General features: G+C 45.6%; 18 non-coding genes and 1 pseudogene across 18 annotated transcripts; all 19 read left to right on the top strand.

Annotated features, from left to right (window-relative positions):
• Nucleotides 1-1,036: 1,036 nt before the first annotated feature.
• On the top strand, nucleotides 1,037-1,227 carry LOC141238057 (U2 spliceosomal RNA). The gene has a single exon (XR_012303553.1). It is a non-coding gene; the product is annotated as a U2 spliceosomal RNA (small nuclear RNA).
• A 1,113-nt stretch (nucleotides 1,228-2,340) lies between these two features.
• On the top strand, nucleotides 2,341-2,531 carry LOC141238056 (U2 spliceosomal RNA). Its single transcript, XR_012303552.1, has one exon. It is a non-coding gene; the product is annotated as a U2 spliceosomal RNA (small nuclear RNA).
• A 1,116-nt stretch (nucleotides 2,532-3,647) lies between these two features.
• LOC141238055 (U2 spliceosomal RNA) lies at nucleotides 3,648-3,838 on the top strand. Its single transcript, XR_012303551.1, has one exon. It is a non-coding gene; the product is annotated as a U2 spliceosomal RNA (small nuclear RNA).
• Nucleotides 3,839-4,955: 1,117 nt separating this feature from the next.
• Nucleotides 4,956-5,146, top strand: LOC141238053 (U2 spliceosomal RNA). The gene has a single exon (XR_012303549.1). It is a non-coding gene; the product is annotated as a U2 spliceosomal RNA (small nuclear RNA).
• A 1,116-nt stretch (nucleotides 5,147-6,262) lies between these two features.
• LOC141238052 (U2 spliceosomal RNA) lies at nucleotides 6,263-6,453 on the top strand. Its single transcript, XR_012303548.1, has one exon. It is a non-coding gene; the product is annotated as a U2 spliceosomal RNA (small nuclear RNA).
• Nucleotides 6,454-7,573: 1,120 nt separating this feature from the next.
• Nucleotides 7,574-7,764, top strand: LOC141238050 (U2 spliceosomal RNA). The gene has a single exon (XR_012303547.1). It is a non-coding gene; the product is annotated as a U2 spliceosomal RNA (small nuclear RNA).
• A 1,116-nt stretch (nucleotides 7,765-8,880) lies between these two features.
• Nucleotides 8,881-9,071, top strand: LOC141238410 (U2 spliceosomal RNA). The gene has a single exon (XR_012303897.1). It is a non-coding gene; the product is annotated as a U2 spliceosomal RNA (small nuclear RNA).
• Nucleotides 9,072-10,188: 1,117 nt separating this feature from the next.
• On the top strand, nucleotides 10,189-10,379 carry LOC141238049 (U2 spliceosomal RNA). Its single transcript, XR_012303546.1, has one exon. It is a non-coding gene; the product is annotated as a U2 spliceosomal RNA (small nuclear RNA).
• A 1,114-nt stretch (nucleotides 10,380-11,493) lies between these two features.
• On the top strand, nucleotides 11,494-11,684 carry LOC141238048 (U2 spliceosomal RNA). The gene has a single exon (XR_012303545.1). It is a non-coding gene; the product is annotated as a U2 spliceosomal RNA (small nuclear RNA).
• Nucleotides 11,685-12,800: 1,116 nt separating this feature from the next.
• On the top strand, nucleotides 12,801-12,916 carry LOC141237981 (U2 spliceosomal RNA; annotated as a pseudogene).
• A 524-nt stretch (nucleotides 12,917-13,440) lies between these two features.
• LOC141237954 (U2 spliceosomal RNA) lies at nucleotides 13,441-13,623 on the top strand. The gene has a single exon (XR_012303474.1). It is a non-coding gene; the product is annotated as a U2 spliceosomal RNA (small nuclear RNA).
• A 1,116-nt stretch (nucleotides 13,624-14,739) lies between these two features.
• LOC141238047 (U2 spliceosomal RNA) lies at nucleotides 14,740-14,930 on the top strand. The gene has a single exon (XR_012303544.1). It is a non-coding gene; the product is annotated as a U2 spliceosomal RNA (small nuclear RNA).
• A 1,118-nt stretch (nucleotides 14,931-16,048) lies between these two features.
• On the top strand, nucleotides 16,049-16,239 carry LOC141238046 (U2 spliceosomal RNA). The gene has a single exon (XR_012303543.1). It is a non-coding gene; the product is annotated as a U2 spliceosomal RNA (small nuclear RNA).
• Nucleotides 16,240-17,354: 1,115 nt separating this feature from the next.
• Nucleotides 17,355-17,545, top strand: LOC141238413 (U2 spliceosomal RNA). Its single transcript, XR_012303900.1, has one exon. It is a non-coding gene; the product is annotated as a U2 spliceosomal RNA (small nuclear RNA).
• A 1,116-nt stretch (nucleotides 17,546-18,661) lies between these two features.
• On the top strand, nucleotides 18,662-18,852 carry LOC141238045 (U2 spliceosomal RNA). Its single transcript, XR_012303542.1, has one exon. It is a non-coding gene; the product is annotated as a U2 spliceosomal RNA (small nuclear RNA).
• A 1,117-nt stretch (nucleotides 18,853-19,969) lies between these two features.
• LOC141238044 (U2 spliceosomal RNA) lies at nucleotides 19,970-20,160 on the top strand. Its single transcript, XR_012303541.1, has one exon. It is a non-coding gene; the product is annotated as a U2 spliceosomal RNA (small nuclear RNA).
• A 1,111-nt stretch (nucleotides 20,161-21,271) lies between these two features.
• LOC141238043 (U2 spliceosomal RNA) lies at nucleotides 21,272-21,462 on the top strand. Its single transcript, XR_012303540.1, has one exon. It is a non-coding gene; the product is annotated as a U2 spliceosomal RNA (small nuclear RNA).
• A 1,120-nt stretch (nucleotides 21,463-22,582) lies between these two features.
• On the top strand, nucleotides 22,583-22,773 carry LOC141238041 (U2 spliceosomal RNA). The gene has a single exon (XR_012303538.1). It is a non-coding gene; the product is annotated as a U2 spliceosomal RNA (small nuclear RNA).
• A 1,116-nt stretch (nucleotides 22,774-23,889) lies between these two features.
• Nucleotides 23,890-24,080, top strand: LOC141238040 (U2 spliceosomal RNA). The gene has a single exon (XR_012303537.1). It is a non-coding gene; the product is annotated as a U2 spliceosomal RNA (small nuclear RNA).
• Nucleotides 24,081-24,256: the final 176 nt, after the last annotated feature.

Genomic DNA, 24,256 nt, shown 5'->3' with positions numbered 1-24,256 from the left:
GGACTCTTTGGCTTTGCTTTTCTTCTCCTCATTGGATTTTTCATGTTAAAAGTTGCAGAAGCCAGATGACAAGCTCATTTTGGTTCAACTTCAGCAACTGTGCATTGCATTGCCATGTAATGTAATGCAATGCTATCTATCTAGCTCTCCCTCTATACTTCCTTTTGGATAAACAGACATATTAGGCAAGCATTTTGGAGCTTTCACCTAAATAACTACAGGTGGTGAGATAAGCTGCACAATATAATTGACCTTTCAGTATATTGTTGCACACACACCATCTATTTAGCAAATGCCCTTGTTATTAACAGCAGCCTTTTAAACTCACCTGAGCTAACAGGTATGTGAGCTGGTTACTCTGCTGCGCTTAAAATTTCTTTTTTGGTTTGCTACAATGCCTTTTCTGAAACGTTGTCTCCCTCTGCTGGAACACTGACTTCTTTCATTTAATGCCTGCAGACTATAAAAGAGAAACCAACCCAAAAAGTTTGGTTGATTAGTCTGTGGCATTCTTTTAAACTGTTGCTTATGGCGGTCTCTGTGAGCTTCTCAGTGACATTCAGCCATCCAGGTATCCCGCCTGCAGTAGACGGAATGTGGCAATGGAACGCTGGCTGCGCGTGTCATAATAGGCTCTGAGCCTTTATATACCTGCGCACAGCAGCAGCCACCTTCAGTCTGCTGCTGGACAGCCAGCAGCAGCAGCAGCAGGAGAGGTAATTAATCAGCAACCCTCCTGCTAAGGGTAGACAGCTGCTCGCCCCCCCCCCCCCCCCGCCTTAATTGGTTCTCCTCCCTTCCAACGGTGTTGAGGCGGGTGGGAACAGCCGGGGGTTGAGGGTACTGTGCTAAAAGAGGTGGAGTTATGCAGATCTAAAACGCATGGATTGCAGCAGCAGCAAGCCGAAAAGTGCAGGCATGTGAGGGATCTAGAGGTTGACAGCATGTCTTCTTAACGGGAGTCCAGGTGGCCATCTCCACAAATGGACTTTTCAGAATCCTTGGGTGGCACCGTAGTCGGAAACCAATTCTGGTTATCGCTTCTCGGCCTTTTGGCTAAGATCAAGTGTAGTATCTGTTCTTATCAGTTTAATATCTGATACGTCCCCTATCTGGGGACCATATATTAAATGGATTTTTAGAACAGGGAGATGGAAAAAGAGCTTGCTCTGTCCACTCCACGCATTGACCTGGTATTGCAGTATCTCCAGGACCGGTGCACCCCTTCTTTAATGCAGTTTCTAAAATCAGAAAGAATTGAATTCAATGCTTTTTGTTCATTTGGCTTGTTTGTCGGATTTTGGGATGGACTCTTTGGCTTTGCTTTTCTTCTCCTCATTGGATTTTTCATGTTAAAAGTTGCAGAAGCCAGATGACAAGCTCATTTTGGTTCAACTTCAGCAACTGTGCATTGCATTGCCATGTAATGTAATGCAATGCTATCTATCTAGCTCTCCCTCTATACTTCCTTTTGGATAAACAGACATATTAGGCAAGCATTTTGGAGCTTTCACCTAAATAACTACAGGTGGTGAGATAAGCTGCACAATATAATTGACCTTTCAGTATATTGTTGCACACACACCATCTATTTAGCAAATGCCCTTGTTATCAACAGCAGCCTTTTAAACTCACCTGAGCTAACAGGTATGTGAGCTGGTTACTCTGCTGCGCTTAAAATTTCTTTTTTGGTTTGCTACAATGCCTTTTCTGAAACGTTGTCTCCCTCTGCTGGAACACTGACTTCTTTCATTTAATGCCTGCAGACTATAAAAGAGAAACCAAGCCAAAAAGTTTGGTTGATTAGTCTGTGGCATTCGTTTAAACTGTTGCTTATGGCGGTCTCTGTGAGCTTCTCAGTGACATTCAGCCATCCAGGTATCCGCCTGCAGTAGACGGAATGTGGCAATGGAACGCTGGCTGCGCGTGTCATAATAGGCTCTGAGCCTTTGTATACCTGCGCACAGCAGCAGCCACCTTCAGTCTGCTGCTGGACAGCCAGCAGCAGCAGCAGCAGGAGAGGTAATTAATCAGCAACCCTCCTGCTAAGGGTAGACAGCTGCTCGTCCCCCCCCCCCCCGCCTTAATTGGTTCTCCTCCCTTCCAACGGTGTTGAGGCGGGTGGGAACAGCCGGGGGTTGAGGGTACTGTGCTAAAAGAGGTGGAGTTATGCAGATCTAAAACGCGTGGATTGCAGCAGCAGCAAGCCGAAAAGTGCAGGCATGTGAGGGATCTAGAGGTTGACAGCATGTCTTCTTAACGGGAGTCCAGGTGGCCATCTCCACAAATGGACTTTTCAGAATCCTTGGGTGGCACCGTAGTCGGAAACCAATTCTGGTTATCGCTTCTCGGCCTTTTGGCTAAGATCAAGTGTAGTATCTGTTCTTATCAGTTTAATATCTGATACGTCCCCTATCTGGGGACCATATATTAAATGGATTTTTAGAACAGGGAGATGGAAAAAGAGCTTGCTCTGTCCACTCCACGCATTGACCTGGTATTGCAGTATCTCCAGGACCGGTGCACCCCTTCTTTAATGCAGTTTCTAAAATCAGAAAGAATTGAATTCAATGCTTTTTGTTCATTTGGCTTGTTTGTCGGATTTTGGGATGGACTCTTTGGCTTTGCTTTTCTTCTCCTCATTGGATTTTTCATGTTAAAAGTTGCAGAAGCCAGATGACAAGCTCATTTTGGTTCAACTTCAGCAACTGTGCATTGCATTGCCATGTAATGTAATGCAATGCTATCTATCTAGCTCTCCCTCTATACTTCCTTTTGGATAAACAGACATATTAGGCAAGCATTTTGGAGCTTTCACCTAAATAACTACAGGTGGTGAGATAAGCTGCACAATATAATTGACCTTTCAGTATATTGTTGCACACACACCATCTATTTAGCAAATGCCCTTGTTATCAACAGCAGCCTTTTAAACTCACCTGAGCTAACAGGTATGTGAGCTGGTTACTCTGCTGCGCTTAAAATTTCTTTTTTGGTTTGCTACAATGCCTTTTCTGAAACGTTGTCTCCCTCTGCTGGAACACTGACTTCTTTCATTTAATGCCTGCAGACTATAAAAGAGAAACCAACCCAGAAAGTTTGGTTGATTAGTCTGTGGCATTCTTTTAAACTGTTGCTTATGGCGGTCTCTGTGAGCTTCTCAGTGACATTCAGCCATCCAGGTATCCCGCCTGCAGTAGACGGAATGTGGCAATGGAACGCTGGCTGCGCGTGTCATAATAGGCTCTGAGCCTTTATATACCTGCGCACAGCAGCAGCCACCTTCAGTCTGCTGCTGGACAGCCAGCAGCAGCAGCAGCAGGAGAGGTAATTAATCAGCAACCCTCCTGCTAAGGGTAGACAGCTGCTCGTTCCACCCCCCCCCCCGCCTTAATTGGTTCTCCTCCCTTCCAACGGTGTTGAGGCGGGTGGGAACAGCCGGGGGTTGAGGGTACTGTGCTAAAAGAGGTGGAGTTATGCAGATCTAAAACGCGTGGATTGCAGCAGCAGCAAGCCGAAAAGTGCAGGCATGTGAGGGATCTAGAGGTTGACAGCATGTCTTCTTAACGGGAGTCCAGGTGGCCATCTCCACAAATGGACTTTTCAGAATCCTTGGGTGGCACCGTAGTCGGAGACCAATTCTGGTTATCGCTTCTCGGCCTTTTGGCTAAGATCAAGTGTAGTATCTGTTCTTATCAGTTTAATATCTGATACGTCCCCTATCTGGGGACCATATATTAAATGGATTTTTAGAACAGGGAGATGGAAAAAGAGCTTGCTCTGTCCACTCCACGCATTGACCTGGTATTGCAGTATCTCCAGGACCGGTGCACCCCTTCTTTAATGCAGTTTCTAAAATCAGAAAGAATTGAATTCAATGCTTTTTGTTCATTTGGCTTGTTTGTCGGATTTTGGGATGGACTCTTTGGCTTTGCTTTTCTTCTCCTCATTGGATTTTTCATGTTAAAAGTTGCAGAAGCCAGATGACAAGCTCATTTTGGTTCAACTTCAGCAAATGTGCATTGCATTGCCATGTAATGTAATGCAATGCTATCTATCTAGCTCTCCCTCTATACTTCCTTTTGGATAAACAGACATATTAGGCAAGCATTTTGGAGCTTTCACCTAAATAACTACAGGTGGTGAGATAAGCTGCACAATATAATTGACCTTTCAGTATATTGTTGCACACACACCATCTATTTAGCAAATGCCCTTGTTATCAACAGCAGCCTTTTAAACTCACCTGAGCTAACAGGTATGTGAGCTGGTTACTCTGCTGCGCTTAAAATTTCTTTTTTGGTTTGCTACAATGCCTTTTCTGAAACGTTGTCTCCCTCTGCTGGAACACTGACTTCTTTCATTTAATGCCTGCAGACTATAAAAGAGAAACCAACCCAAAAAGTTTGGTTGATTAGTCTGTGGCATTCTTTTAAACTGTTGCTTATGGCGGTCTCTGTGAGCTTCTCAGTGACATTCAGCCATCCAGGTATCCCGCCTGCAGTAGACGGAATGTGGCAATGGAACGCTGGCTGCGCGTGTCATAATAGGCTCTGAGCCTTTATATACCTGCGCACAGCAGCAGCCACCTTCAGTCTGCTGCTGGACAGCCAGCAGCAGCAGCAGCAGGAGAGGTAATTAATCAGCAACCCTCCTGCTAAGGGTAGACAGCTGCTCGTTCCACCCCCCCCCCCCGCCTTAATTGGTTCTCCTCCCTTCCAACGGTGTTGAGGCGGGTGGGAACAGCCGGGGGTTGAGGGCACTGTGCTAAAAGAGGTGGAGTTATGCAGATCTAAAACGCGTGGATTGCAGCAGCAGCAAGCCGAAAAGTGCAGGCATGTGAGGGATCTAGAGGTTGACAGCATGTCTTCTTAACGGGAGTCCAGGTGGCCATCTCCACAAATGGACTTTTCAGAATCCTTGGGTGGCACCGTAGTCGGAAACCAATTCTGGTTATCGCTTCTCGGCCTTTTGGCTAAGATCAAGTGTAGTATCTGTTCTTATCAGTTTAATATCTGATACGTCCCCTATCTGGGGACCATATATTAAATGGATTTTTAGAACAGGGAGATGGAAAAAGAGCTTGCTCTGTCCACTCCACGCATTGACCTGGTATTGCAGTATCTCCAGGACCGGTGCACCCCTTCTTTAATGCAGTTTCTAAAATCAGAAAGAATTGAATTCAATGCTTTTTGTTCATTTGGCTTGTTTGTCGGATTTTGGGATGGACTCTTTGGCTTTGCTTTTCTTCTCCTCATTGGATTTTTCATGTTAAAAGTTGCAGAAGCCAGATGACAAGCTCATTTTGGTTCAACTTCAGCAACTGTGCATTGCATTGCCATGTAATGTAATGCAATGCTATCTATCTAGCTCTCCCTCTATACTTCCTTTTGGATAAACAGACATATTAGGCAAGCATTTTGGAGCTTTCACCTAAATAACTACAGGTGGTGAGATAAGCTGCACAATATAATTGACCTTTCAGTATATTGTTGCACACACACCATCTATTTAGCAAATGCCCTTGTTATCAACAGCAGCCTTTTAAACTCACCTGAGCTAACAGGTATGTGAGCTGGTTACTCTGCTGCGCTTAAAATTTCTTTTTTGGTTTGCTACAATGCCTTTTCTGAAACGTTGTCTCCCTCTGCTGGAACACTGACTTCTTTCATTTAATGCCTGCAGACTATAAAAGAGAAACCAACCCAAAAAGTTTGGTTGATTAGTCTGTGGCATTCTTTTAAACTGTTGCTTATGGCGGTCTCTGTGAGCTTCTCAGTGACATTCAGCCATCCAGGTATCCCGCCTGCAGTAGACGGAATGTGGCAATGGAACGCTGGCTGCGCGTGTCATAATAGGCTCTGAGCCTTTATATACCTGCGCACAGCAGCAGCCACCTTCAGTCTGCTGCTGGACAGCCAGCAGCAGCAGCAGCAGGAGAGGTAATTAATCAGCAACCCTCCTGCTAAGGGTAGACAGCTGCTCGTTCCACCCCCCCCCCCGCCTTAATTGGTTCTCCTCCCTTCCAACGGTGTTGAGGCGGGTGGGAACAGCCGGGGGTTGAGGGTACTGTGCTAAAAGAGGTGGAGTTATGCAGATCTAAAACGCGTGGATTGCAGCAGCAGCAAGCCGAAAAGTGCAGGCATGTGAGGGATCTAGAGGTTGACAGCATGTCTTCTTAACGGGAGTCCAGGTGGCCATCTCCACAAATGGACTTTTCAGAATCCTTGGGTGGCACCGTAGTCGGAAACCAATTCTGGTTATCGCTTCTCGGCCTTTTGGCTAAGATCAAGTGTAGTATCTGTTCTTATCAGTTTAATATCTGATACGTCCCCTATCTGGGGACCATATATTAAATGGATTTTTAGAACAGGGAGATGGAAAAAGAGCTTGCTCTGTCCACTCCACGCATTGACCTGGTATTGCAGTATCTCCAGGACCGGTGCACCCCTTCTTTAATGCAGTTTCTAAAATCAGAAAGAATTGAATTCAATGCTTTTTGTTCATTTGGCTTGTTTGTCGGATTTTGGGATGGACTCTTTGGCTTTGCTTTTCTTCTCCTCATTGGATTTTTCATGTTAAAAGTTGCAGAAGCCAGATGACAAGCTCATTTTGGTTCAACTTCAGCAACTGTGCATTGCATTGCCATGTAATGTAATGCAATGCTATCTATCTAGCTCTCCCTCTATACTTCCTTTTGGATAAACAGACATATTAGGCAAGCATTTTGGAGCTTTCACCTAAATAACTACAGGTGGTGAGATAAGCTGCACAATATAATTGACCTTTCAGTATATTGTTGCACACACACCATCTATTTAGCAAATGCCCTTGTTATCAACAGCAGCCTTTTAAACTCACCTGAGCTAACAGGTATGTGAGCTGGTTACTCTGCTGCGCTTAAAATTTCTTTTTTGGTTTGCTACAATGCCTTTTCTGAAACGTTGTCTCCCTCTGCTGGAACACTGACTTCTTTCATTTAATGCCTGCAGACTATAAAAGAGAAACCAACCCAAAAAGTTTGGTTGATTAGTCTGTGGCATTCTTTTAAACTGTTGCTTATGGCGGTCTCTGTGAGCTTCTCAGTGACATTCAGCCATCCAGGTATCCCGCCTGCAGTAGACGGAATGTGGCAATGGAACGCTGGCTGCGCGTGTCATAATAGGCTCTGAGCCTTTATATACCTGCGCACAGCAGCAGCCACCTTCAGTCTGCTGCTGGACAGCCAGCAGCAGCAGCAGCAGGAGAGGTAATTAATCAGCAACCCTCCTGCTAAGGGTAGACAGCTGCTCGTTCCACCCCCACCCCCCCCCGCCTTAATTGGTTCTCCTCCCTTCCAACGGTGTTGAGGCGGGTGGGAACAGCCGGGGGTTGAGGGTACTGTGCTAAAAGAGGTGGAGTTATGCAGATCTAAAACGCGTGGATTGCAGCAGCAGCAAGCCGAAAAGTGCAGGCATGTGAGGGATCTAGAGGTTGACAGCATGTCTTCTTAACGGGAGTCCAGGTGGCCATCTCCACAAATGGACTTTTCAGAATCCTTGGGTGGCACCGTAGTCGGAAACCAATTCTGGTTATCGCTTCTCGGCCTTTTGGCTAAGATCAAGTGTAGTATCTGTTCTTATCAGTTTAATATCTGATACGTCCCCTATCTGGGGACCATATATTAAATGGATTTTTAGAACAGGGAGATGGAAAAAGAGCTTGCTCTGTCCACTCCACGCATTGACCTGGTATTGCAGTATCTCCAGGACCGGTGCACCCCTTCTTTAATGCAGTTTCTAAAATCAGAAAGAATTGAATTCAATGCTTTTTGTTCATTTGGCTTGTTTGTCGGATTTTGGGATGGACTCTTTGGCTTTGCTTTTCTTCTCCTCATTGGATTTTTCATGTTAAAAGTTGCAGAAGCCAGATGACAAGCTCATTTTGGTTCAACTTCAGCAACTGTGCATTGCATTGCCATGTAATGTAATGCAATGCTATCTATCTAGCTCTCCCTCTATACTTCCTTTTGGATAAACAGACATATTAGGCAAGCATTTTGGAGCTTTCACCTAAATAACTACAGGTGGTGAGATAAGCTGCACAATATAATTGACCTTTCAGTATATTGTTGCACACACACCATCTATTTAGCAAATGCCCTTGTTATTAACAGCAGCCTTTTAAACTCACCTGAGCTAACAGGTATGTGAGCTGGTTACTCTGCTGCGCTTAAAATTTCTTTTTTGGTTTGCTACAATGCCTTTTCTGAAACGTTGTCTCCCTCTGCTGGAACACTGACTTCTTTCATTTAATGCCTGCAGACTATAAAAGAGAAACCAACCCAAAAAGTTTGGTTGATTAGTCTGTGGCATTCTTTTAAACTGTTGCTTATGGCGGTCTCTGTGAGCTTCTCAGTGACATTCAGCCATCCAGGTATCCCGCCTGCAGTAGACGGAATGTGGCAATGGAACGCTGGCTGCGCGTGTCATAATAGGCTCTGAGCCTTTATATACCTGCGCACAGCAGCAGCCACCTTCAGTCTGCTGCTGGACAGCCAGCAGCAGCAGCAGCAGGAGAGGTAATTAATCAGCAACCCTCCTGCTAAGGGTAGACAGCTGCTCGTTCCACCCCCCCCCCCGCCTTAATTGGTTCTCCTCCCTTCCAACGGTGTTGAGGCGGGTGGGAACAGCCGGGGGTTGAGGGTACTGTGCTAAAAGAGGTGGAGTTATGCAGATCTAAAACGCGTGGATTGCAGCAGCAGCAAGCTGAAAAGTGCAGGCATGTGAGGGATCTAGAGGTTGACAGCATGTCTTCTTAACGGGAGTCCAGGTGGCCATCTCCACAAATGGACTTTTCAGAATCCTTGGGTGGCACCGTAGTCGGAAACCAATTCTGGTTATCGCTTCTCGGCCTTTTGGCTAAGATCAAGTGTAGTATCTGTTCTTATCAGTTTAATATCTGATACGTCCCCTATCTGGGGACCATATATTAAATGGATTTTTAGAACAGGGAGATGGAAAAAGAGCTTGCTCTGTCCACTCCACGCATTGACCTGGTATTGCAGTATCTCCAGGACCGGTGCACCGCTTCTTTAATGCAGTTTCTAAAATCAGAAAGAATTGAATTCAATGCTTTTTGTTCATTTGGCTTGTTTGTCGGATTTTGGGATGGACTCTTTGGCTTTGCTTTTCTTCTCCTCATTGGATTTTTCATGTTAAAAGTTGCAGAAGCCAGATGACAAGCTCATTTTGGTTCAACTTCAGCAACTGTGCATTGCATTGCCATGTAATGTAATGCAATGCTATCTATCTAGCTCTCCCTCTATACTTCCTTTTGGATAAACAGACATATTAGGCAAGCATTTTGGAGCTTTCACCTAAATAACTACAGGTGGTGAGATAAGCTGCACAATATAATTGACCTTTCAGTATATTGTTGCACACACACCATCTATTTAGCAAATGCCCTTGTTATCAACAGCAGCCTTTTAAACTCACCTGAGCTAACAGGTATGTGAGCTGGTTACTCTGCTGCGCTTAAAATTTCTTTTTTGGTTTGCTACAATTCCTTTTCTGAAACGTTGTCTCCCTCTGCTGGAACACTGACTTCTTTCATTTAATGCCTGCAGACTATAAAAGAGAAACCAACCCAAAAAGTTTGGTTGATTAGTCTGTGGCATTCTTTTAAACTGTTGCCTATGGCGGTCTCTGTGAGCTTCTCAGTGACATTCAGCCATCCAGGTATCCCGCCTGCAGTAGACGGAATGTGGCAATGGAACGCTGGCTGCGCGTGTCATAATAGGCTCTGAGCCTTTATATACCTGCGCACAGCAGCAGCCACCTTCAGTCTGCTGCTGGACAGCCAGCAGCAGCAGCAGCAGGAGAGGTAATTAATCAGCAACCCTCCTGCTAAGGGTAGACAGCTGCTCGTTCCACCCACCCCCCCCGCCTTAATTGGTTCTCCTCCCTTCCAACGGTGTTGAGGCGGGTGGGAACAGCCGGGGGTTGAGGGTACTGTGCTAAAAGAGGTGGAGTTATGCAGATCTAAAACGCGTGGATTGCAGCAGCAGCAAGCCGAAAAGTGCAGGCATGTGAGGGATCTAGAGGTTGACAGCATGTCTTCTTAACGGGAGTCCAGGTGGCCATCTCCACAAATGGACTTTTCAGAATCCTTGGGTGGCACCGTAGTCGGAAACCAATTCTGGTTATCGCTTCTCGGCCTTTTGGCTAAGATCAAGTGTAGTATCTGTTCTTATCAGTTTAATATCTGATACGTCCCCTATCTGGGGACCATATATTAAATGGATTTTTAGAACAGGGAGATGGAAAAAGAGCTTGCTCTGTCCACTCCACGCATTGACCTGGTATTGCAGTATCTCCAGGACCGGTGCACCCCTTCTTTAATGCAGTTTCTAAAATCAGAAAGAATTGAATTCAATGCTTTTTGTTCATTTGGCTTGTTTGTCGGATTTTGGGATGGACTCTTTGGCTTTGCTTTTCTTCTCATCATTGGATTTTTCATGTTAAAAGTTGCAGAAGCCAGATGACAAGCTCATTTTGGTTCAACTTCAGCAACTGTGCATTGCATTGCCATGTAATGTAATGCAATGCTATCTATCTAGCTCTCCCTCTATACTTCCTTTTGGATAAACAGACATATTAGGCAAGCATTTTGGAGCTTTCACCTAAATAACTACAGGTGGTGAGATAAGCTGCACAATATAATTGACCTTTCAGTATATTGTTGCACACACACCATCTATTTAGCAAATGCCCTTGTTATCAACAGCAGCCTTTTAAACTCACCTGAGCTAACAGGTATGTGAGCTGGTTACTCTGCTGCGCTTAAAATTTCTTTTTTGGTTTGCTACAATGCCTTTTCTGAAACGTTGTCTCCCTCTGCTGGAACACTGACTTCTTTCATTTAATGCCTGCAGACTATAAAAGAGAAACCAACCCAAAAAGTTTGGTTGATTAGTCTGTGGCATTCTTTTAAACTGTTGCTTATGGCGGTCTCTGTGAGCTTCTCAGTGACATTCAGCCATCCAGGTATCCCGCCTGCAGTAGACTGAATGTGGCAATGGAACGCTGGCTGCGCGTGTCATAATAGGCTCTGAGCCTTTGTATACCTGCGCACAGCAGCAGCCACCTTCAGTCTGCTGCTGGACAGCCAGCAGCAGCAGCAGCAGGAGAGGTAATTAATCAGCAACCCTCCTGCTAAGGGTAGACAGCTGCTCGTCCCCCCCCCCCCCGCCTTAATTGGTTCTCCTCCCTTCCAACGGTGTTGAGGCGGGTGGGAACAGCCGGGGGTTGAGGGTACTGTGCTAAAAGAGGTGGAGTTATGCAGATCTAAAACGCGTGGATTGCAGCAGCAGCAAGCCGAAAAGTGCAGGCATGTGAGGGATCTAGAGGTTGACAGCATGTCTTCTTAACGGGAGTCCAGGTGGCCATCTCCACAAATGGACTTTTCAGAATCCTTGGGTGGCACCGTAGTCGGAAACCAATTCTGGTTATCGCTTCTCGGCCTTTTGGCTAAGATCAAGTGTAGTATCTGTTCTTATCAGTTTAATATCTGATACGTCCCCTATCTGGGGACCATATATTAAATGGATTTTTAGAACAGGGAGATGGAAAAAGAGCTTGCTCTGTCCACTCCACGCATTGACCTGGTATTGCAGTATCTCCAGGACCGGTGCACCCCTTCTTTAATGCAGTTTCTAAAATCAGAAAGAATTGAATTCAATGCTTTTTGTTCATTTGGCTTGTTTGTCGGATTTTGGGATGGACTCTTTGGCTTTGCTTTTCTTCTCCTCATTGGATTTTTCATGTTAAAAGTTGCAGAAGCCAGATGACAAGCTCATTTTGGTTCAACTTCAGCAACTGTGCATTGCATTGCCATGTAATGTAATGCAATGCTATCTATCTAGCTCTCCCTCTATACTTCCTTTTGGATAAACAGACATATTAGGCAAGCATTTTGGAGCTTTCACCTAAATAACTACAGGTGGTGAGATAAGCTGCACAATATAATTGACCTTTCAGTATATTGTTGCACACACACCATCTATTTAGCAAATGCCCTTGTTATCAACAGCAGCCTTTTAAACTCACCTGAGCTAACAGGTATGTGAGCTGGTTACTCTGCTGCGCTTAAAATTTCTTTTTTGGTTTGCTACAATGCCTTTTCTAAAACGTTGTCTCCCTCTGCTGGAACACTGACTTCTTTCATTTAATGCCTGCAGACTATAAAAGAGAAACCAACCCAAAAAGTTTGGTTGATTAGTCTGTGGCATTCGTTTAAACTGTTGCTTATGGCGGTCTCTGTGAGCTTCTCAGTGACATTCAGCCATCCAGGTATCCCGCCTGCAGTAGACGGAATGTGGCAATGGAACGCTGGCTGCGCGTGTCATAATAGGCTCTGAGCCTTTATATACCTGCGCACAGCAGCAGCCACCTTCCGTCTGCTGCTGGACAGCCAGCAGCAGCAGCAGCAGGAGAGGTAATTAATCAGCAACCCTCCTGCTAAGGGTAGACAGCTGCTCGTTCCACCCCCCCCCCCGCCTTAATTGGTTCTCCTCCCTTCCAACGGTGTTGAGGCGGGTGGGAACAGCCGGGGGTTGAGGGTACTGTGCTAAAAGAGGTGGAGTTATGCAGATCTAAAACGCGTGGATTGCAGCAGCAGCAAGCCGAAAAGTGCAGGCATGTGAGGGATCTAGAGGTTGACAGCATGTCTTCTTAACGGGAGTCCAGGTGGCCATCTCCACAAATGGACTTTTCAGAATCCTTGGGTGGCACCGTAGTCGGAAACCAATTCTGGTTATCGCTTCTCGGCCTTTTGGCTAAGATCAAGTGTAGTATCTTTTGAAAAGGCAGTTTTGTCCTTGGGCTGCCCTAGTAAATTGATGCATATTACACACTGCTTTGGTGCACTTGTTAGTACGCCAGGTGGCTCATAGAGTTATCTGATGGAAAACATGGCCCTCCAGGATCGAAGTCACTAGGCTGGGTAAGTGTGAGGGCTTTGGAGCAATGTGCCCCAGGAGTAGGCGCCCTGGTGGGAGTCCAAGCTTACTGGGGCTGGGAACCCCAGAAAGACTTGGCTTCGTAGCATGCCGCACCTTTGCCAATCATACTTTCTGAGCAACCCCCCCTATTCCTGGCCTCCGGGCTAGGAAGGGGAATTTTTATAAACCCGGTCGGAGGTCCGGTCAGCTTTGGGCTGAGAAACCAACACAGGCTCCAGCTCCACTAGGGTGGCAGCCTAGATGGAAGCTGGGAGCACGAAAACGGCTCTTCTCCGGCTTCGGCTAGGGAGAGCATCGGAGATCCCTGACCCTCGCTGTGGCCTTCTGGCTCAGAGGGGTGGGGATGGTTTATTGGGGACCCTCTCCTCCGGGAAGGGTCCACATGAATCCTCGCCTCGTGCGCTGTTTTGGTGTGACTTCGGTCACATTTTTCAGTGCCTTGGATGCAGCTTCAATCAAAAAAATCTGTTCTTATCAGTTTAATATCTGATACGTCCCCTATCTGGGGACCATATATTAAATGGATTTTTAGAACAGGGAGATGGAAAAAGAGCTTGCTCTGTCCACTCCACGCATTGACCTGGTATTGCAGTATCTCCAGGACCGGTGCACCCCTTCTTTAATGCAGTTTCTAAAATCAGAAAGAATTGAATTCAATGCTTTTTGTTCATTTGGCTTGTTTGTCGGATTTTGGGATGGACTCTTTGGCTTTGCTTTTCTTCTCCTCATTGGATTTTTCATGTTAAAAGTTGCAGAAGCCAGATGACAAGCTCATTTTGGTTCAACTTCAGCAACTGTGCATTGCATTGCCATGTAATGTAATGCAATGCTATCTATCTAGCTCTCCCTCTATACTTCCTTTTGGATAAACAGACATATTAGGCAAGCATTTTGGAGCTTTCACCTAAATAACTACAGGTGGTGAGATAAGCTGCACAATATAATTGACCTTTCAGTATATTGTTGCACACACACCATCTATTTAGCAAATGCCCTTGTTATCAACAGCAGCCTTTTAAACTCACCTGAGCTAACAGGTATGTGAGCTGGTTACTCTGCTGCGCTTAAAATTTCTTTTTTGGTTTGCTACAATGCCTTTTCTGAAACGTTGTCTCCCTCTGCTGGAACACTGACTTCTTTCATTTAATGCCTGCAGACTATAAAAGAGAAACCAACCCAAAAAGTTTGGTTGATTAGTCTGTGGCATTCTTTTAAACTGTTGCTTATGGCGGTCTCTGTGAGCTTCTCAGTGACATTCAGCCATCCAGGTATCCCGCCTGCAGTAGACGGAATGTGGCAATGGAACGCTGGCTGCGCGTGTCATAATAGGCTCTGAGCCTTTATATACCTGCGCACAGCAGCAGCCACCTTCAGTCTGCTGCTGGACAGCCAGCAGCAGCAGCAGCAGGAGAGGTAATTAATCAGCAACCCTCCTGCTAAGGGTAGACAGCTGCTCGTTCCACCCCCCCCCCCGCCTTAATTGGTTCTCCTCCCTTCCAACGGTGTTGAGGCGGGTGGGAACAGCCGGGGGTTGAGGGTACTGTGCTAAAAGAGGTGGAGTTATGCAGATCTAAAACGCGTGGATTGCAGCAGCAGCAAGCCGAAAAGTGCAGGCATGTGAGGGATCTAGAGGTTGACAGCATGTCTTCGTAACGGGAGTCCAGGTGGCCATCTCCACAAATGGACTTTTCAGAATCCTTGGGTGGCACCGTAGTCGGAAACCAATTCTGGTTATCGCTTCTCGGCCTTTTGGCTAAGATCAAGTGTAGTATCTGTTCTTATCAGTTTAATATCTGATACGTCCCCTATCTGGGGACCATATATTAAATGGATTTTTAGAACAGGGAGATGGAAAAAGAGCTTGCTCTGTCCACTCCACGCATTGACCTGGTATTGCAGTATCTCCAGGACCGGTGCACCCCTTCTTTAATGCAGTTTCTAAAATCAGAAAGAATTGAATTCAATGCTTTTTGTTCATTTGGCTTGTTTGTCGGATTTTGGGATGGACTCTTTGGCTTTGCTTTTCTTCTCCTCATTGGATTTTTCATGTTAAAAGTTGCAGAAGCCAGATGACAAGCTCATTTTGGTTCAACTTCAGCAACTGTGCATTGCATTGCCATGTAATGTAATGCAATGCTATCTATCTAGCTCTCCCTCTATACTTCCTTTTGGATAAACAGACATATTAGGCAAGCATTTTGGAGCTTTCACCTACATAACTACAGGTGGTGAGATAAGCTGCACAATATAATTGACCTTTCAGTATATTGTTGCACACACACCATCTATTTAGCAAATGCCCTTGTTATCAACAGCAGCCTTTTAAACTCACCTGAGCTAACAGGTATGTGAGCTGGTTACTCTGCTGCGCTTAAAATTTCTTTTTTGGTTTGCTACAATGCCTTTTCTGAAACGTTGTCTCCCTCTGCTGGAACACTGACTTCTTTCATTTAATGCCTGCAGACTATAAAAGAGAAACCAACCCAAAAAGTTTGGTTGATTAGTCTGTGGCATTCTTTTAAACTGTTGCTTATGGCGGTCTCTGTGAGCTTCTCAGTGACATTCAGCCATCCAGGTATCCCGCCTGCAGTAGACGGAATGTGGCAATGGAACGCTGGCTGCGCGTGTCATAATAGGCTCTGAGCCTTTATATACCTGCGCACAGCAGCAGCCACCTTCAGTCTGCTGCTGGACAGCCAGCAGCAGCAGCAGCAGGAGAGGTAATTAATCAGCAACCCTCCTGCTAAGGGCAGACAGCTGCTCGTTCCACCCCCCCCCCCCCGCCTTAATTGGTTCTCCTCCCTTCCAACGGTGTTGAGGCGGGTGGGAACAGCCGGGGGTTGAGGGTACTGTGCTAAAAGAGGTGGAGTTATGCAGATCTAAAACGCGTGGATTGCAGCAGCAGCAAGCCGAAAAGTGCAGGCATGTGAGGGATCTAGAGGTTGACAGCATGTCTTCTTAACGGGAGTCCAGGTGGCCATCTCCACAAATGGACTTTTCAGAATCCTTGGGTGGCACCGTAGTCGGAAACCAATTCTGGTTATCGCTTCTCGGCCTTTTGGCTAAGATCAAGTGTAGTATCTGTTCTTATCAGTTTAATATCTGATACGTCCCCTATCTGGGGACCATATATTAAATGGATTTTTAGAACAGGGAGATGGAAAAAGAGCTTGCTCTGTCCACTCCACGCATTGACCTGGTATTGCAGTATCTCCAGGACCGGTGCACCCCTTCTTTAATGCAGTTTCTAAAATCAGAAAGAATTGAATTCAATGCTTTTTGTTCATTTGGCTTGTTTGTCGGATTTTGGGATGGACTCTTTGGCTTTGCTTTTCTTCTCCTCATTGGATTTTTCATGTTAAAAGTTGCAGAAGCCAGATGACAAGCTCATTTTGGTTCAACTTCAGCAACTGTGCATTGCATTGCCATGTAATGTAATGCAATGCTATCTATCTAGCTCTCCCTCTATACTTCCTTTTGGATAAACAGACATATTAGGCAAGCATTTTGGAGCTTTCACCTAAATAACTACAGGTGGTGAGATAAGCTGCACAATATAATTGACCTTTCAGTATATTGTTGCACACACACCATCTATTTAGCAAATGCCCTTGTTATCAACAGCAGCCTTTTAAACTCACCTGAGCTAACAGGTATGTGAGCTGGTTACTCTGCTGCGCTTAAAATTTCTTTTTTGGTTTGCTACAATGCCTTTTCTGAAACGTTGTCTCCCTCTGCTGGAACACTGACTTCTTTCATTTAATGCCTGCAGACTATAAAAGAGAAACCAACCCAAAAAGTTTGGTTGATTAGTCTGTGGCATTCTTTTAAACTGTTGCTTATGGCGGTCTCTGTGAGCTTCTCAGTGACATTCAGCCATCCAGGTATCCCGCCTGCAGTAGACGGAATGTGGCAATGGAACGCTGGCTGCGCGTGTCATAATAGGCTCTGAGCCTTTATATACCTGCGCACAGCAGCAGCCACCTTCAGTCTGCTGCTGGACAGCCAGCAGCAGCAGCAGCAGGAGAGGTAATTAATCAGCAACCCTCCTGCTAAGGGTAGACAGCTGCTCGTTCCACCCCCCCCCCGCCTTAATTGGTTCTCCTCCCTTCCAACGGTGTTGAGGCGGGTGGGAACAGCCGGGGGTTGAGGGTACTGTGCTAAAAGAGGTGGAGTTATGCAGATCTAAAACGCGTGGATTGCAGCAGCAGCAAGCCGAAAAGTGCAGGCATGTGAGGGATCTAGAGGTTGACAGCATGTCTTCTTAACGGGAGTCCAGGTGGCCATCTCCACAAATGGACTTTTCAGAATCCTTGGGTGGCACCGTAGTCGGAAACCAATTCTGGTTATCGCTTCTCGGCCTTTTGGCTAAGATCAAGTGTAGTATCTGTTCTTATCAGTTTAATATCTGATACGTCCCCTATCTGGGGACCATATATTAAATGGATTTTTAGAACAGGGAGATGGAAAAAGAGCTTGCTCTGTCCATTCCACGCATTGACCTGGTATTGCAGTATCTCCAGGACCGGTGCACCCCTTCTTTAATGCAGTTTCTAAAATCAGAAAGAATTGAATTCAATGCTTTTTGTTCATTTGGCTTGTTTGTCGGATTTTGGGATGGACTCTTTGGCTTTGCTTTTCTTCTCCTCATTGGATTTTTCATGTTAAAAGTTGCAGAAGCCAGATGACAAGCTCATTTTGGTTCAACTTCAGCAACTGTGCATTGCATTGCCATGTAATGTAATGCAATGCTATCTATCTAGCTCTCCCTCTATACTTCCTTTTGGATAAACAGACATATTAGGCAAGCATTTTGGAGCTTTCACCTAAATAACTACAGGTGGTGAGATAAGCTGCACAATATAATTGACCTTTCAGTATATTGTTGCACACACACCATCTATTTAGCAAATGCCCTTGTTATCAACAGCAGCCTTTTAAACTCACCTGAGCTAACAGGTATGTGAGCTGGTTACTCTGCTGCGCTTAAAATTTCTTTTTTGGTTTGCTACAATGCCTTTTCTGAAACGTTGTCTCCCTCTGCTGGAACACTGACTTCTTTCATTTAATGCCTGCAGACTATAAAAGAGAAACCAACCCAAAAAGTTTGGTTGATTAGTCTGTGGCATTCTTTTAAACTGTTGCTTATGGCGGTCTCTGTGAGCTTCTCAGTGACATTCAGCCATCCAGGTATCCCGTCTGCAGTAGACGGAATGTGGCAATGGAACGCTGGCTGCGCGTGTCATAATAGGCTCTGAGCCTTTATATACCTGCGCACAGCAGCAGCCACCTTCAGTCTGCTGCTGGACAGCCAGCAGCAGCAGCAGCAGGAGAGGTAATTAATCAGCAACCCTCCTGCTAAGGGTAGACAGCTGCTCGTTCCACCCCCCCCCCCGCCTTAATTGGTTCTCCTCCCTTCCAACGGTGTTGAGGCGGGTGGGAACAGCCGGGGGTTGAGGGTACTGTGCTAAAAGAGGTGGAGTTATGCAGATCTAAAACGCGTGGATTGCAGCAGCAGCAAGCCGAAAAGTGCAGGCATGTGAGGGATCTAGAGGTTGACAGCATGTCTTCTTAACGGGAGTCCAGGTGGCCATCTCCACAAATGGACGTTTCAGAATCCTTGGGTGGCACCGTAGTCGGAAACCAATTCTGGTTATCGCTTCTCGGCCTTTTGGCTAAGATCAAGTGTAGTATCTGTTCTTATCAGTTTAATATCTGATACGTCCCCTATCTGGGGACCATATATTAAATGGATTTTTAGAACAGGGAGATGGAAAAAGAGCTTGCTCTGTCCACTCCACGCATTGACCTGGTATTGCAGTATCTCCAGGACCGGTGCACCCCTTCTTTAATGCAGTTTCTAAAATCAGAAAGAATTGAATTCAATGCTTTTTGTTCATTTGGCTTGTTTGTCGGATTTTGGGATGGACTCTTTGGCTTTGCTTTTCTTCTCCTCATTGGATTTTTCATGTTAAAAGTTGCAGAAGCCAGATGACAAGCTCATTTTGGTTCAACTTCAGCAACTGTGCATTGCATTGCCATGTAATGTAATGCAATGCTATCTATCTAGCTCTCCCTCTATACTTCCTTTTGGATAAACAGACATATTAGGCAAGCATTTTGGAGCTTTCACCTAAATAACTACAGGTGGTGAGATAAGCTGCACAATATAATTGACCTTTCAGTATATTGTTGCACACACACCATCTATTTAGCAAATGCCCTTGTTATCAACAGCAGCCTTTTAAACTCACCTGAGCTAACAGGTATGTGAGCTGGTTACTCTGCTGCGCTTAAAATTTCTTTTTTGGTTTGCTACAATGCCTTTTCTGAAACGTTGTCTCCCTCTGCTGGAACACTGACTTCTTTCATTTAATGCCTGCAGACTATAAAAGAGAAACCAACCCAAAAAGTTTGGTTGATTAGTCTGTGGCATTCTTTTAAACTGTTGCTTATGGCGGTCTCTGTGAGCTTCTCAGTGACATTCAGCCATCCAGGTATCCCGCCTGCAGTAGACGGAATGTGGCAATGGAACGCTGGCTGCGCGTGTCATAATAGGCTCTGAGCCTTTATATACCTGCGCACAGCAGCAGCCACCTTCAGTCTGCTGCTGGACAGCCAGCAGCAGCAGCAGCAGGAGAGGTAATTAATCAGCAACCCTCCTGCTAAGGGTAGACAGCTGCTCGTTCCACCCCCCCCCCCCGCCTTAATTGGTTCTGCTCCCTTCCAACGGTGTTGAGGCGGGTGGGAACAGCCGGGGGTTGAGGGTACTGTGCTAAAAGAGGTGGAGTTATGCAGATCTAAAACGCGTGGATTGCAGCAGCAGCAAGCCGAAAAGTGCAGGCATGTGAGGGATCTAGAGGTTGACAGCATGTCTTCTTAACGGGAGTCCAGGTGGCCATCTCCACAAATGGACTTTTCAGAATCCTTGGGTGGCACCGTAGTCGGAAACCAATTCTGGTTATCGCTTCTCGGCCTTTTGGCTAAGATCAAGTGTAGTATCTGTTCTTATCAGTTTAATATCTGATACGTCCCCTATCTGGGGACCATATATTAAATGGATTTTTAGAACAGGGAGATGGAAAAAGAGCTTGCTCTGTCCACTCCACGCATTGACCTGGTATTGCAGTATCTCCAGGACCGGTGCACCCCTTCTTTAATGCAGTTTCTAAAATCAGAAAGAATTGAATTCAATGCTTTTTGTTCATTTGGCTTGTTTGTCGGATTTTGGGATGGACTCTTTGGCTTTGCTTTTCTTCTCCTCATTGGATTTTTCATGTTAAAAGTTGCAGAAGCCAGATGACAAGCTCATTTTGGTTCAACTTCAGCAACTGTGCATTGCATTGCCATGTAATGTAATGCAATGCTATCTATCTAGCTCTCCCTCTATACTTCCTTTTGGATAAACAGACATATTAGGCAAGCATTTTGGAGCTTTCACCTAAATAACTACAGGTGGTGAGATAAGCTGCACAATATAATTGACCTTTCAGTATATTGTTGCACACACACCATCTATTTAGCAAATGCCCTTGTTATCAACAGCAGCCTTTTAAACTCACCTGAGCTAACAGGTATGTGAGCTGGTTACTCTGCTGCGCTTAAAATTTCTTTTTTGGTTTGCTACAATGCCTTTTCTGAAACGTTGTCTCCCTCTGCTGGAACACTGACTTCTTTCATTTAATGCCTGCAGAATATAAAAGAGAAACCAACCCAAAAAGTTTGGTTGATTAGTCTGTGGCATTCTTTTAAACTGTTGCTTATGGCGGTCTCTGTGAGCTTCTCAGTGACATTCAGCCATCCAGGTATCCCGCCTGCAGTAGACGGAATGTGGCAATGGAACGCTGGCTGCGCGTGTCATAATAGGCTCTGAGCCTTTATATACCTGCGCACAGCAGCAGCCACCTTCAGTCTGCTGCTGGACAGCCAGCAGCAGCAGCAGGAGAGGTAATTAATCAGCAACCCTCCTGCTAAGGGTAGACAGCTGCTCGTTCCACCCCCCCCCGCCTTAATTGGTTCTCCTCCCTTCCAACGGTGTTGAGGCGGGTGGGAACAGCCGGGGGTTGAGGGTACTGTGCTAAAAGAGGTGGAGTTATGCAGATCTAAAACGCGTGGATTGCAGCAGCAGCAAGCCAAAAAGTGCAGGCATGTGAGGGATCTAGAGGTTGACAGCATGTCTTCTTAACGGGAGTCCAGGTGGCCATCTCCACAAATGGACTTTTCAGAATCCTTGGGTGGCACCGTAGTCGGAAACCAATTCTGGTTATCGCTTCTCGGCCTTTTGGCTAAGATCAAGTGTAGTATCTGTTCTTATCAGTTTAATATCTGATACGTCCCCTATCTGGGGACCATATATTAAATGGATTTTTAGAACAGGGAGATGGAAAAAGAGCTTGCTCTGTCCACTCCACGCATTGACCTGGTATTGCAGTATCTCCAGGACCGGTGCACCCCTTCTTTAATGCAGTTTCTAAAATCAGAAAGAATTGAATTCAATGCTTTTTGTTCATTTGGCTTGTTTGTCGGATTTTGGGATGGACTCTTTGGCTTTGCTTTTCTTCTCCTCATTGGATTTTTCATGTTAAAAGTTGCAGAAGCCAGATGACAAGCTCATTTTGGTTCAACTTCAGCAACTGTGCATTGCATTGCCATGTAATGTAATGCAATGCTATCTATCTAGCTCTCCCTCTATACTTCCTTTTGGATAAACAGACATATTAGGCAAGCATATTGGAGCTTTCACCTAAATAACTACAGTTGGTGAGATAAGCTGCACAATATAATTGACCTTTCAGTATATTGTTGCACACACACCATCTATTTAGCAAATGCCCTTGTTATCAACAGCAGCCTTTTAAACTCACCTGAGCTAACAGGTATGTGAGCTGGTTACTCTGCTGCGCTTAAAATTTCTTTTTTGGTTTGCTACAATGCCTTTTCTGAAACGTTGTCTCCCTCTGCTGGAACACTGACTTCTTTCATTTAATGCCTGCAGACTATAAAAGAGAAACCAACCCAAAAAGTTTGGTTGATTAGTCTGTGGCATTCTTTTAAACTGTTGCTTATGGCGGTCTCTGTGAGCTTCTCAGTGACATTCAGCCATCCAGGTATCCCGCCTGCAGTAGACGGAATGTGGCAATGGAACGCTGGCTGCGCGTGTCATAATAGGCTCTGAGCCTTTATATACCTGCGCACAGCAGCAGCCACCTTCAGTCTGCTGCTGGACAGCCAGCAGCAGCAGCAGCAGGAGAGGTAATTAATCAGCAACCCTCCTGCTAAGGGTAGACAGCTGCTCGTTCCACCCCCCCCCCCCCCCGCCTTAATTGGTTCTCCTCCCTTCCAACGGTGTTGAGGCGGGTGGGAACAGCTGGGGGTTGAGGGTACTGTGCTAAAAGAGGTGGAGTTATGCAGATCTAAAACGCGTGGATTGCAGCAGCAGCAAGCCGAAAAGTGCAGGCATGTGAGGGATCTAGAGGTTGACAGCATGTCTTCTTAACGGGAGTCCAGGTGGCCATCTCCACAAATGGACTTTTCAGAATCCTTGGGTGGCACCGTAGTCGGAAACCAATTCTGGTTATCGCTTCTCGGCCTTTTGGCTAAGATCAAGTGTAGTATCTGTTCTTATCAGTTTAATATCTGATACGTCCCCTATCTGGGGACCATATATTAAATGGATTTTTAGAACAGGGAGATGGAAAAAGAGCTTGCTCTGTCCACTCCACGCATTGACCTGGTATTGCAGTATCTCCAGGACCGGTGCACCCCTTCTTTAATGCAGTTTCTAAAATCAGAAAGAATTGAATTCAATGCTTTTTGTTCATTTGGCTTGTTTGTCGGATTTTGGGATGGACTCTTTGGCTTTGCTTTTCTTCTCCTCATTGGATTTTTCATGTTAAAAGTTGCAGAAGCCAGATGACAAGCTCATTTTGGTTCAACTTCAGCAACTGTGCATTGCATTGCCATGTAATGTAATGCAATGCTATCTATCTAGCTCTCCCTCTATACTTCCTTTTGGATAAACAGACATATTAGGCAAGCATTTTGGAGCTTTCACCTAAATAACTACAGGTGGTGAGATAAGCTGCACAATATAATTGACCTTTCAGTATATTGTTGCACACACACCATCTATTTAGCAAATGCCCTTGTTATCAACAGCAGCCTTTTAAACTCACCTGAGCTAACAGGTATGTGAGCTGGTTACTCTGCTGCGCTTAAAATTTCTTTTTTGGTTTGCTACAATGCCTTTTCTGAAACGTTGTCTCCCTCTGCTGGAACACTGACTTCTTTCATTTAATGCCTGCAGACTATAAAAGAGAAACCAACCCAAAAAGTTTGGTTGATTAGTCTGTGGCATTCTTTTAAACTGTTGCTTATGGCGGTCTCTGTGAGCTTCTCAGTGACATTCAGCCATCCAGGTATCCCGCCTGCAGTAGACGGAATGTGGCAATGGAACGCTGGCTGCGCATGTCATAATAGGCTCTGAGCCTTTATATACCTGCGCACAGCAGCAGCCACCTTCAGTCTGCTGCTGGACAGCCAGCAGCAGCAGCAGCAGCAGGAGAGGTAATTAATCAGCAACCCTCCTGCTAAGGGTAGACAGCTGCTCGTTCCACCCCCCCCGCCTTAATTGGTTCTCCTCCCTTCCAACGGTGTTGAGGCGGGTGGGAACAGCCGGGGGTTGAGGGTACTGTGCTAAAAGAGGTGGAGTTATGCAGATCTAAAACGCGTGGATTGCAGCAGCAGCAAGCCGAAAAGTGCAGGCATGTGAGGGATCTAGAGGTTGACAGCATGTCTTCTTAACGGGAGTCCAGGTGGCCATCTCCACAAATGGACTTTTCAGAATCCTTGGGTGGCACCGTAGTCGGAAACCAATTCTGGTTATCGCTTCTCGGCCTTTTGGCTAAGATCAAGTGTAGTATCTGTTCTTATCAGTTTAATATCTGATACGTCCCCTATCTGGGGACCATATATTAAATGGATTTTTAGAACAGGGAGATGGAAAAAGAGCTTGCTCTGTCCACTCCACGCATTGACCTGGTATTGCAGTATCTCCAGGACCGGTGCACCCCTTCTTTAATGCAGTTTCTAAAATCAGAAAGAATTGAATTCAATGCTTTTTGTTCATTTGGCTTGTTTGTCGGATTTTGGGATGGACTCTTTGGCTTTGCTTTTCTTCTCCTCATTGGATTTTTCATGTTAAAAGTTGCAGAAGCCAGATGACAAGCTCATTTTGGTTCAACTTCAGCA

This window comes from Phyllobates terribilis, unplaced genomic scaffold (assembly GCF_046119375.1).
Source record: "Phyllobates terribilis strain yellow unplaced genomic scaffold, ASM4611937v1 Scaffold_737__1_contigs__length_740118, whole genome shotgun sequence".
Taxonomy (NCBI): Eukaryota; Metazoa; Chordata; class Amphibia; order Anura; family Dendrobatidae; genus Phyllobates; species Phyllobates terribilis.
This window is presented reverse-complemented; position numbering and strand designations above follow the sequence as displayed.